The sequence below is a fragment of the Triticum urartu genome, chromosome 1A (assembly GCF_056163025.1).
Source record: "Triticum urartu cultivar PI428250 chromosome 1A, HENAU_Tu73, whole genome shotgun sequence".
NCBI lineage: Eukaryota > Viridiplantae > Streptophyta > Magnoliopsida > Poales > Poaceae > Triticum > Triticum urartu.
This window is the reverse complement of record NC_141873.1, coordinates 264,569,858-264,578,538: the sequence shown is the minus strand read 5'-3', so window position 1 is coordinate 264,578,538 and position 8,681 is coordinate 264,569,858.

Here is an 8,681-nt window from a genome sequence, read left to right as displayed (position 1 = left end):
AATGCCTCGAGTGGACTTCCCGGCAAGCTCCTCTTGTCGGGGTCTCGAGGTGCTTTTGATAGCCTTCCCGGCAAGCTCCTCGTGCCGGGGCCTTGGTTTGCCTTCCCGGCAAGCTCCTCTTGCCGGGGCCTTGTTTTGAGTACTTTGTTCTTGAATGGTCTTCGAAGTAGCCACGGAGGGTCTTGGCGGTCACCCGGCAAGCCTTGCCGCGGGGATGCCACGACTGCCCGTGCACGAGTTCGGGGTACTAGGGTACCCCTACTCTAGTACACCGACAGGAGCCCCCGGGCCTGGGCCAGACACGGTGCCGAGCGCTGTTGGGCCAGGCCCAAAACAGTGCACGGGCACGCGCGGCCTAGGTCACGCCGCAGACCTCTCCGCTTCCACCGCGCACGCCCAGGACGGCGCGCGTCAATACGCGGCGTCGTGGGTGACGTGGGCGGTGTGTGCGGGGCTAAGCCCTGCGAGCATGCGTCAGGCCATGATGAAGGGGATGGTTCACGCCCTCCTCCTTAAAACGGAGGTAGGCTTGGGGGCGTGGCGCATTTACTGGACAGGGCCGGTGCGCGGCTTTTCGAGGCCGCCTCATCCGTCGCCTTGGAGTCGCGGACGGTGGAAGTGGGGAACTGGGCCGTCGCAAGCAGAGGCAGCGGGTCGGGCCCGGCTCCCTTCCCTTCCCGTGCCTTGATTCGCTGAGCGGGGCGGCCGAGCCCCCACTTCGCTCCTTTATAAAGAGCGGGAGGGGAGCACGGAAGCCCGCACTCTCCCATCTCCTCCTTTCTTCAGCTTCTGCTCCCCTTTCTCTCATCCGCCATGGAGAAAGGGAATCCTGGCCCTTCATCAGTGGCGACGAGGGTCGCCGCCAGACAGCGCACCCCTCCCTCTCCCGCACCCGTGGTGGCAGAGCCGGCCACAAGGGGAAGAGGGAGGGGGCGAGGTCATGGACGAGGTCGAGGCGCTCGGGGAAGAGGCGGACGGGGCGGCGCGCCAGCTCCGCCTCCGCCAGCGACTCCCCTCCCCACGGCGGTCCATATAGGGGACGACCCTTGCGAGTTCTTCGTCAGGCTGCGCCGGGCGCCTCGTCGTCGCCTCCGGCTTCCAGCTCCGTTTGCGAGTGCTATGGAGTCGGACCCGCCCGAGTCACTGAGGCTGCACATGAGGGGCTGTGGGATCAGTGGCACGCGGGTCCGCGTTGTATTCCCAGCCCCTAATGTGATGTATCTTGATCGAGGGTGGAAGACGTTCGCACGTATCCACAGCCTGACGGGGGGGCTCACCCTCCATTTTAAGTTGTTGGAGGGCGATCTCCTCTCCGTCAAGGTCTTCGGGTGCTTCGGCACTCGGGCGAAGTGCTGCGTGGACAGCTCCTCCGATAGCGAAGGCTCCCCCTCGAGCGAGAGTGACGAGGAGGGGAGCGGCAGCGACGATGAGGGTAGCGGGCGGCGGGATGGCGGGCCCGACTAGGTGTCGGGCGCCGCTCCGCGCGGCACCGGCGACCCCATCATCCGTGTCGCCGGCTCCTTGAACCCCCCGGGGGCGTCTCCTTGGGCGGCTGGCGTAGGGAGGCTGCGGAAGGGGGAGAGGGCTGGCGACAAGGCCGTCAGGTCGGAGTACGAGGGCGTGGTGCCCTCGACAGCGTGCTAACGTCCTGCCGCCCCGTCTTCGAGCCCCGCTTCCGGCGTCGCCATCACCGTCAAGCCCTCGGTCGGCCCCCCGGGATGTTCTCTTGGTGTCTTCTGGCACCTGTAGCTCGCCTAGGCGCCCCTTTTCCCCTTTTCACCTCCTTGACCTACCTCCTGAAGAGAGGGACAGGAAAGGAATTACGGGCACCTTATCTTTTTAATTTGTAAGCCCTCGGGCCTTAGCTGTATTTAAGACTTGTAATCCTCTCTTTCATGTTTTTCATCCTCTATGGACTGTACCTGAGTGGGATGTTTTTTAATGAAAGGGGGATGTTTGCCGGGTTATTTATCTCGCGGGTTGAACCCACGCCAAGGAGCGAATCCTTGGTATCCATTGGACAGACATTTCATTTCCCGGCAACAGGCCCTGCCGCCTTCCCACGTCGCTCGACCTTTCTCATGCCTTTGGCGGAGGCGGGAACGAGGTGGGTGCGGCCTCCTCGTTTCATCCCTTTGCTGTCGCGACTACGACCAAGCCTGGCCCCGGGAACGCGCTCCAGGGCCTAGAGTCGAGGGAGTACGGCAGTTTTCGGGAAGAAACGCGGTTTCGCATTCCCCAGTCCATAAGAGGGTGCATGATGAGGGATGAAAGACTTATCTGATATCGCAGCCCCCGACAACTCTGGCTTTGCCGTGGGTGAATCTTGGTACCCGCAGCCCCCGGCAATACTGGCTTGCCGGGGCTCAGGTGCCGACGCGCCCTTCTTCTCCTTTTCTTCCTCAAGCAGTCTGGCCAGGATCTGCGAGCCCTGCGAACGAAGGAAAAGCAAAGGGACGGACACTCGACCTCTAAGTTAGGGGTTAGCCGCTGTTAGGCACTATCAACCCTAACCAAGGACGAGACTCGACCTAGCATGCATGCTCTAACCCCGGGGTGATCAGCGCTTCATTTACTGGTGCTCAGGGTCTGCGCCTGGCTCTGTACAAAGGATTACATGCAGCAGCGGCAAGACTTGTACAGAAAGGTGGTTGCCGGGCAGGGCCCGACAACCGCGCCTCACGGGTAAAACTTACGAAGATGCTCGATGTTCCAGGAGTTGCTCACTGGAAGCCATCTTCGGTCTCAAGGCGGACAGCGCCAGGCCTTGTGACTCGCTTCACCCGGTAAGGGCCTTCCCACTTCGGCGTCAACTTGTTGGAATTCTTGGCCGACTGAATGCGCCGAAGAACAAGGTCGCCTTCCTCGAGACTCCTGGCATTGACTCTGCGGCTATGGTAGCGGCGCAGAGCTTGCTGGTAGCGAGCAGCTCGCACAGCAGCCTGGAGAAGATCTTCCTCAAGGAGCAGCGCGTCATCTTGCCGTAGCCGCTCTTGCTCAAGCTCATCGTAAGCGAGCACTCGAGGTGACCCGTATACGAGTTCCGTGGGGGTAACTGCCTCTGCTCCATAGACTAGAGCAAAGGGTGTCTGTCCAGTGGCTCGATTTGGCATCGTTCTGATCGACCAAAGAACCACCGGTAGCTCCTCGATCCAGTTTCTTCCGCACTTGTGCAGCCTGTCGAAAGTTTTGGTCTTGAGCCCGCGCAGCACCTCAGCGTTTGCCCTCTCCGCTTGACCGTTGCTTCTCGGGTGAGCAACAGAAGCGAAGCAAACTTTGGCGCCGAGATCTTGGACGTACTGCATGAAGGCGTGGCTCGTGAATTGTGTACCGTTGTCGGTGATTATCCTGTTGGGGATCCCGAAGCGGCAAACAATCGACCTGAAGAACTTGACGGCTGACTGTGCGGTCACCTTCCTCACTGGTTCCACTTCCGGCCACTTTGTGAACTTGTCGATTGCGACGTACAAGTACTCAAAGCCCCCGACAGCTCGGGGGAAGGGGCCGAGGATGTCGAGCCCCCAGACCGAAAATGGCCATGATAAAGGGATCGTCTGGAGAGCTTGAGCTGGCTGGTGTATCTGCTTGGAATGGAACTGGCACGCTTCACACTTGGTTACTTGTGCAGTTGCATCCTGGAGGGCTGTTGGCCAGAAGAAACCTTGCCGGAACGCTTTGCCGATGAGTGCTCTCGCCCCAATGTGGTGTCCACATATGCCTCCATGTATCTCTGCCAACAGCTTTTGTCCGTCTTCCCAGGGAATACACCTCAATTTCACACCGTTGAGTCTTCTTCTGTACAGTGTCTTGTCGACGAACTAGTACATACTTGACTGCCGGGCTACTCTTTCGGCTTCTTCCGGCTCTTCGGGAAGTTCTCCTGTCTGAAGGAAACGGACAATCTGCTGCGCCCATGTCGGAGCATGTGGCTCGACAACAAGGACTAACGGCAAATCTGCTGCTGCGGGAACATCCGCTTCTACGGCAAGAAGCTGTGTCTCTGCCGGAGCTTGACGTTCCCCGACAAGCTCGTCGGGGCAAGACTTGTCGGGAGCTTCTGCTTCAACGGAACAAACCCTGGGGCTTGCCGGAGCATCTCGCTCCTCAGCGCTCTTGGTGTTGGACTCAGCTGCCGCGGGAACATCCGCTTCTACGGCGAGAAGTTGTGTCTCTGCCGGAGCTTGACGTTCCCCGACAAGCTTGCCGGGAGCTTCTGCTTCAACGGAACAAACCCTAGGGTTTGCCGGAGCATCTTGCTCCTCAGCACTCTTAGCGTTGATCTCGGGGACCTTCTTGGCGGCGGCTTCGGGAAGCTCTGCCGGCAAATAGTCACCAGAAACCAACTTCCTCTTCTTGCCCTGTCCAGTTGATGGTGTTACGGACGGTTGAGTCAGCTTGAGCACGAAGGTCCCTGGTTCCACAGGTAACTTAAGTGCGGCACACTTTGACAGGCCATCTGCAATGGCGTTCCGAGCTCTTGGAACGTGCTCCATTTGCAGGCCGTCAAAGCGCTCTTCTAGCTTTCTCACTTCGTCGACGTAAGCTTCCATCAATGGACTCTGATAATTCTTGTTTACTTGGCGGACGACAAGCTGTGAGTCACCCCTGACAATGAGCTTCTTGATCCCAAGGTCTGCCGCGATCCGGAGACCGGCAAGCAATCCCTCATACTCTGCAGTATTGTTTGTTGCTTGCTCCTTGGGAAAGTGCATCTGGACTATGTACTTGAGGTGCTCTCCGGTGGGTGCGACAAGCAGCACACCAGCGCCGGTGCCTTGCAGCGAAAAGGCACCATCAAAGTACATCAGCCACTCTTTGCTTGCTTCCTTGTCGGGGATGCTCATTTCTGGAATTTCTTCATCTGGTGTTGGCGTCCATTCTGCTATAAATTCTGCCAATGCTCTGCTCTGGATAGTTGAAGTGCTTTCAAACTTGAGGCCAAAGCTTGACAGTTCCAGTGCCCACTCTACAATCCTGCCTGTCACTTCTGGATTCTGCAGTATCCTCTTCAGCGGAAAGCGAGTGACGACTGTGATCTCATGTGCTTGGAAGTAATGGTGCAGCTTTCTCGAGGCCATGAGAAGGCCGAAAAGCAATTTCTGCACACCAAGATACCTTGACCTAGCCCCCTGCAGGAGGGAACTGACAAAGTAAACCGGGCGCTGCACCATTCTCTTCCGTGTCTCCTCGTGCTTCTGCGCAGATCCATCTTTGTCGGGACCAGAGCTTGTCGGGGAAGCCCCCTGCTTGTCGCCGGATGCGCTTGCCACGGTTGCTGGCTCATCATCTGCCTCCCTCTCTGCTACTAGCGCAGCACTAACCACTTGATTGGTCGCCGCCATGTACAGCAGCAACTTCTCTTGTGGCTTAGGTGCGACAAGTATTGGGAGGGAGGACAGGTATCTCTTCAGGTCTTGCAGCGCAGCCTCCGCTTCCGGAGTCCATTTCATTGGACCTGCCTTTTTCAATAGTTTGAAAAACGGCAGGGCGCGCTCAGCCGACCGAGAGATAAACCTGCTGAGAGCAGCCACGCAACCGGCAAGTTTCTATACATCCTTGATGCGCCTTGGTGCCTCAATCTGCTCGATGGCCTCGATCTTGTCGGGATTGGCTTCAATTCCCCACTGAGACACGAAGAACCCGAGAAGCTTGCCGGAGGGAACTCCAAACACACACTTCTCTGGGTTGAGCTTGAGGCTGATCTTGCGCAGATTTGCAAAGGTCTCGTCTAGATCTTTAATCAGGGTTGCTCTGTCCTCGCTCTTGACCACTATATCATCCATGTAGGCTTCCACATTTCTTTGCATTTGTGGCTCAAGAGCGATGTGGACTACCCTTGCAAATGTCGAAACAGCATTTTTTAGTCCGAAAGGCATCCGTACGAAACAGTACGTGCCACATGGAGTAATAAATGCGGTCTTCTCCTCATCTTCTTCTGCCATGAAGATCTGATGATATCCTGAGTATGCGTCAAGAAACGAAAGCAAATCACATCCGGTGGTGGAGTCAACAATCTGGTCAATGCGCGGCAAAGGAAATGGGTCCTTGGGACAAGCTTTGTTAACATCGGTAAAATCGATACAAAGCCTCCATTTCCCATTTGCCTTGCGCACGACTACAGGATTGGCCAACCACGTGGGATGGAGCACTCCTCTGACGAGGCCTGCTGCTTCCAGTTTCTTGATCTCCTCTGCAATGAATTCTTGGCGCTCCATTGCCTGCTTCCTGACTTTCTGCTTGATGGGCCGCGCATGGGGACAAACGGCAAGGTGGTGCTCAATCACTTTCCTGGGAACACCGGGGATGTCAGACGGCTGCCATGCAAACACGTCGACATTCGCCCGCAGGAAAGCAATGAGCGCGCTTTCCTATTTAGGGTCAAGCGTGGCACTGATGGTGAAGGTACCACCAGCGCCGTCCACCTTGGCGGATACCCTCTACGTCTCCGGCGGAGCTGCCATCGTCTTCTTGCACTTGCCAGTGGAGCTCGGTGGTGCGTCCTCGATGGCAGCGCAGCACTCCGAAGAGGTGCGCTTGCCGGAGTGGGCATCAGAGCTCTTGCCGGGCTTGGTCTTGCCGGTGGAGCTCGATGGTGCGTCCTCGACGGCGGCGCAGCACTCCGAAGAGGTGCGCTTGCCGGAGTGGGCACCAGAACTCTTGCCGGACTTGGTCTTCTCCCCCCCGGGAGCTTCAGCGGCAAGTGGATCGCGATCCGCCGTGGCTGCTGCTTCCCGGAAGATCTTGTCGGCACAGATAAGAGCATCCTTCTTGTCGCCAGGGACAGAAATGACGCTTATCGGGCCTGGCATCTTCAGCACGTTATACGCGTAGTGAGAGGCCGCCATGAACTTGGCGAGTGCTGGACGGCCAAGTATCCCATTGTAAGGCAACGGGATATCGGCAACGTCGAACGTGACCCTCTCAGTCCTGAAGTTGAGCTCGCTGCCAAATGTCACCGGCAGCGTGACTTTCCCCTTCGGCTTGCTCCTTCCCGGATTGATTCCTTGGAATGTGCCGGTCTCTTCGAGCTCACTGTCAGGGATCTGGAGTTTTCGGAGTATAGCGGAGGAGATCAGGTTTAAGCCGGCCCCGCCGTCAACTAGCATCTTGGTGACTTTGAGGTTGCGGATAGTTGGTGAAACCAACATCGGCAGACACCCGACCGCAGTTGTGCGGTTAGGGTGGTCCTCAATGTCAAAGATGATAGGCGTGCTGGACCACTTCAGAAGCTTGCGCGATTCGATGGGTGGTTCTGCTGCATTGACTTCCCGCACCCACTGTTTGAGTTGGTGGTGCAAGGTATGCAGAGAAGCACCACCGTCAACGCACAAGACCTCTGTGGCTTTCTGAAACTCCTGCTCACTGGTCTCAACATCATCCATGTCTTCGTCGTCATCGTCGTCTTCATCCTTGTCGCGACCGCGGGGAGGTCTGTCTCCTTGCCGCTGCTTGGCCTTGCCGCGGCGTCCTTCCTGGCCGGTGCGCTTCTGGCCAGATTTCTCGGCGCCCCCTTGGGCTCTCTCCTTGTCGCGCCGCTTGTACTCGGCCTTCTGTTGCTGGACGAGCTGCTCGACCTTCTTGCAACTTTGGAGGTCATGGCCCTTGGTGCGGTGAATCTTGCAATATTGCTTGCTGGAGCCGTCCCGCTTGTCGGCGACCGCCACAGCCTGGTAGTTGGTGCACGCGGCAACTTCCTTGCCGGAGCTACCAACCGCAGCCTTCTTGGCGTCACCTTCATCGCCGGACTGCTCAACGACCAGCACCTCTTTGCCTCTCTTCTTCTTGTTGCGCCGCCGGCCTTTCTTTGCCGGGGCAGCATCCTCACTGTCAGATCCCTCTGCTCCAGTGCTTTCTTCGGGGAATTTCCTCCCTTCCTCAGCGCGCGCACACTTGTCGGCCAGGGCATATAGCTCGCTGACGTCCCGAATCTTGCACATCGCCATCTCCTCCCGCATCCTGCGGTTACGCACGTTCTGATGGAACACGCTGATTACCGCGGCAGGGTGGATATTTGGGATGTTGTGGTGTACACGGCTGAACCTCTGGATATACTGGCGTAGGGGCTCGCCTTCCTTCTGGACGAGCAGATGTAGATCACTCTCTTGGCCATGGGGTTTGTGGCTGCCTGTGAAGGCGCCAACAAACTGATGGCACAAGTCTGCCCAGGAGGATACGGAGTTATCCGGCAAGTGCATGAGCCAGGACCTGACGTTGGGCTTAAGCACCAGCGGGAAGTAGTTGGCAAGGATCTTGTCGTCCCGTCCCCCAGCAGCCTGCACCGCGATGGTGTAGATGTTGAGGAACTCCGACGGATGCAACTTGACGTCGTACTTCTCCGGTACATCTGGCTTGAAGTTCTTCGTACTGGGCCACTGGACTTGCCGCAGCTCACGAGTGAACGCAGGGCAACCTACCGTGTACGGCAAGTCACCGGGTTCCCCTGGCGCATGCATGTCAACAGAGGGCCCAGAGCGCTGGTCTGATTGACGCCGCGCTTCCCTTCGGCGCTCGATGCGAGTACGAGCGTCTTCCCGCTGTCGCTCTTGAAGAACTTGGCGCTGATCGCGATGAGCTCGCGGATCTGACGACGCGGTGGAGTCGCTGTCGAGGTGGATCCGGTGAGTCGGCGATCTTGGCCTTCGGGGCGGAGAGTGCACGGTGGTCGTACCCTCGCCAGCCTC